Source organism: Manacus vitellinus, unplaced genomic scaffold, assembly GCF_001715985.3.
Source record: "Manacus vitellinus isolate BGI_N305 unplaced genomic scaffold, ASM171598v3 scaffold_51_pilon, whole genome shotgun sequence".
NCBI lineage: Eukaryota > Metazoa > Chordata > Aves > Passeriformes > Pipridae > Manacus > Manacus vitellinus.
The window spans coordinates 909526-913723 of NW_021940620.1; positions in this window are offsets into that span (position 1 = coordinate 909526).

A 4198-nucleotide genomic window follows, 5' to 3' on the forward strand; every position below is an offset into this window, starting at 1 on the left:
GGGAACGGAGCCCTGGGTATCAGTTCTCCGGAGACTCCTCGGGCAGGGGAGAAGCCTTCATCGATTTACTCGTCTTCATGCTTCCTGAAACGAGTGGGTTTTGTTTGTTTGTTTGAGTAGCAAATAAGTGGAAGCAGCTTTAGGTAGAAATCACCGCAAAGTTCGGTCTCCATTCCCGGAGAAGCCTCTGGTGTCCTGCGGGAGCTGCGATCCTGCTAGGTTAGGGTCTGATGCCTCAAAATGAGTCAGAAGATTGGTGGATGGGTCAGTTTTTTGAAATATCCTCACCTCTATGTGATGCTATATATTACTGTATATATATTGTCATATCCCCCACCCAGTGCATCTCTCTCCCCCCTTGCTCATGCTGACCTCCATTCTGCTTCTTCACACCTTTTACTGAGGGTGGAAGAGCCACTTCCCACAGATAGCTCAGTCTTCCTTAGGCAGTCTTTACCCTTCTCTCTTTGTGCAAATGTCTGAAAAACTATTTCATCTCTTGCTAATGAGCTGGTGCCAAGCCAGTTCCTTAAAATCATTTTTCTGCTCTAATGCTCTTTCACATAATGGTGTGTAATCTTCTTGTAGTAGCTCCGTGTTTCCATGTGAATGGCACACCTCTCATTGCTGCCTGTTCCCGTGGCACACACAGCAGCCTCGCCCTCGCTGAGCAGCCCCTCTGCTGTATGAGCACTGCTCTCAGCTGGTGGCATCGCCACAGTCTGCCCAGCCTACACAGAGACCTAATAATGAGCCTGCATCCAAATATCAGTTGTTGTGCCTTGCTTCCACTGTTCACATCCTTACTAGAATCCATTGCAGGCATAAGAAAATCTCAGCAGTCTGGGATTTTTGCATTGCAAACTTTCAGCTCTACCCAAGGATTACAGTTCATATCTGCAAATGAGTGAGAGGAATGAAAATAGTTCAGAAGGATAGGCTCTTCTAAAAAACGTTTTCTTATGTTACAAATGTTAAGGGAGAAGTTGCTCCTGTTGCTTGATTTGGTTCAAGTGGGCTCACTGCACCCCATCACACCCCTGTATCCTTAAGACCATGAGGGTGCACATGAGGTGTCACATCCCACTCATTGTATCCCCATGGGATCTCCATGCACCAGGCTCCCAGGACACCTCACTGCTCAGCAGCCAAGCCTTGGGGCTGAGGTCCCATCACCTCCCCAGGGGCTTGCTTTGGGTCACGGTCCAAAAAGAGAGGAGTCACTGACACTGTTCCCCACTGCAGGTCCTGGCATCCCTTTCTCATGGCTGCAGAGCAGATGGGCACATACCCAGGAGGTCAGAGAAGAGGAGACAGGATGTCTGCACGTGCACCTTGTGCCATGCCGAGTGTGAACTGGCTGCTCTCGTTTAACCACTCTGCCCAAGGACCTCTTCACCCAGGTAATGCCTCCAACCACTGTCTCACATGCACTCGCTTCGTGTGCAACCTGTAGCATGTGGCTGTGCTCCTCTTCACAGTCTTTCTCAGCGGGTGTTAGTAACTGAACACCCACAGTAGCCTTCTATACCTTCTGTAATAAAGGAAAAAACAACACTTGTGGCTAATCTTCCATAGATTTCCAGACCACAGCATGGGGCACGTCATGTTTGCCAGCCTTTCCTTTTGGCTGTTAATGCCTTTTGGTTCCCCACCTTTCAGGATGAGTGCCAAGTACCAGCTCCCAGAGAGCATCTTTTGCTGGGCGCTGGTCACACTCTGATCAGATTATGCAGCAGAAATTAAACTGAATGAATTTTATTAATATAGGTAATAAAATCCTGGAGCATTATGGGTGTTATGCTTATCAGTCATCTGAAATTTCCAGCCTTAAAAAGCGTGAGAAGTTTTGCCTTTTTTTCTGTGTCATCAAAAACCTACAAAGCAAGTATTTTTTTGTGGGGCTATTTACAGAATATCGTGGGCTGTTTTGTAGGAGATTTCAAGCCAACTGTCTTGATATTTTTAATTTACAGAACAATGTACAGAATCCCATGATTAAATTAATTTACTACTACTTTTTTAAACACCAATATTGCAGTTTGCTAGTTCTGCATCACAGGCTATAGAGAGCTGGCCTCTATTTATAACCATGTGGCTGAGGAGAGTTACCTTTCTCGTGAAGAAGCTTCCCAAACCTTCAGGTTATCATTATTACAGTGAAGTAAACTGCATAGTGAACCTGGGGGCTTTTCCCACCCCCTCAGGGGTGGAAGGTGAAGGTTATATGACTGTAATTATCCACACCACACAAAACCAGGAAATAAAGTGGGAGATCAAGCACAGCATCTAGTCAGAGCAAAGTTTCTACTGACCAAAACTGACAGAGATGGTATCCCAGGTCTTGCTCCTTCCCACATGATATTCTCAGAGCCCCAAGAGAGACAAAGTGCCAGGTTGGAAGCAACAGAGGAAGAAAAGGGAATGTGGGGGATAGTCCCTGCCATACAGGATGCTGCTGCTTTGCAGAAAGGGGAAGGTTAGGTGCTATTGACTACAGATGGGATTTTTACCTCAAGAAAAACTTACTTTCCTCCAAAATGAAATCGGGGTTCCCAGAATAAATAGAATAACAAAGCCCATGATTTTCCACTTTCCTTGTTGGTATGTTCCTCATGTGAAACAAAGAGCACACATTGTGAGGGAAAATAGCTCTTCCTTTGTTCCATGGAGAAATGCAGTAACCTTCCATAGATAAACAATTGAGCAAAAGTCTGTGAAGGGGCAGGAAGGGGGGGGGGGAAGATTATTTACAGATAAAAGACATTTTCTCATAAATGAGCAGGGTTCAGCTCTAACTCAAGGGCCTCAGTAACCAGTTCAGAAAAGGTTTCTTAACAGCAACTGTTCAAATGCAGTTTACCATGTATCTCCTATTGGCTCCTATTGGCTTTCAGCTTAGAAGGGTAGCATTTCTGTAGAAATGCCTTATGTGCTCCACATATTGTCAGTATAAGCAATGAAATTTTAATATAAAGTGCTTGGTGGTGCTGCTGCTAAAAGTGTAGCTATAAACCATTTGGTTTCTAATAATCCCCAGGACACACTGTGAGGAGTATGGAGTTACTAACAAACTGCTTCCTCTGGCCTGTGTTGAAAACCCTGAAGGAGTTCTGTTTATCTGCACCACCTAGATTTGAAGATCAAGGTTTTTACTCAGCCCTGGAAGATGCAGCCATCTTCAAAAGGCCTTGATCTTGCTGCTGCACTCGTGTGGCAGGTGGGATGACCTCTTGCTCTTTGTGGCTGCCTGTGAAATCCAAGGGGCTGTTTTAGCATTTACTTCACTTTCCTTGCCTGTTCCTGGGTCACAACATGAAGAGGTAAAGCAACTCTTGCTGATCTCCCCACCATCAGAACGGTTTAGTGTTTTTATTTGTTTATTTTTGCTTCCTTGTGATATATAAAGGCAACCTGGAAAATTAACTCTGCTCCTATATAAACTGTTCTATTTGCACCTGGACCGGGTTGCTCCAAGCCCCACCCAGCCTGGTCTCGAACACTTCCAGGGCTGGGGAGTCATAACCACTGTGGATAACCTGTTCCAATGCCTCACCACCCTCACAGGAAAGAATTTCTGTCTAATACCTAATCCGAACCCATTAGGATTAGGAGTACAGGTCTGGTCTAGGGATCCAGTGGCACGGCTGGGAGCAGCCGTGGCTCTGGGAGCTGTGCCTGGGCTGCACTGCAGCAGAGGGCACCAGCAAGCAACAGGAACCGCTCTGTGCTACCAGCTCATGGAACACCAGTGTCTGTGCAGCTACAGAGAGCGAGGCCATGGGGTTGGCTTTGTGCTTTCTGTGGGAAGGAATGATGAAGAAAGGCTCGCCAGTCCTCTGCTGCACACTTTACCTTACACAAACACAGGCAGCGTGAGGGCCGTGAGCTCTCGTGTCCCGGCTCGAACCCACGCTGTGCCCGCAACGGCGGTGCGGTCCCGCGTGTGACAGCGGCACCTCGGTGCGTGATGCCCTGCGGTGCGTGATGCCCTGCGGTGTGTGCGTGATGCCCTGCGGTGCGTGATGTCTTGCGGTGTGCGATGTCCTGCCAGCCTGCTGGACGCTGGGGAGCCTCCCGACACGGGGAAACCACAGAATCAGCGAGGGTGGAAAAGACCTCTGAGGTCATCGAGCCCGACCTTTAAACGGGGCTGTGTGAACCCTGCCGGGGGTGCTCGAGCCCTCCCACGGCCGCC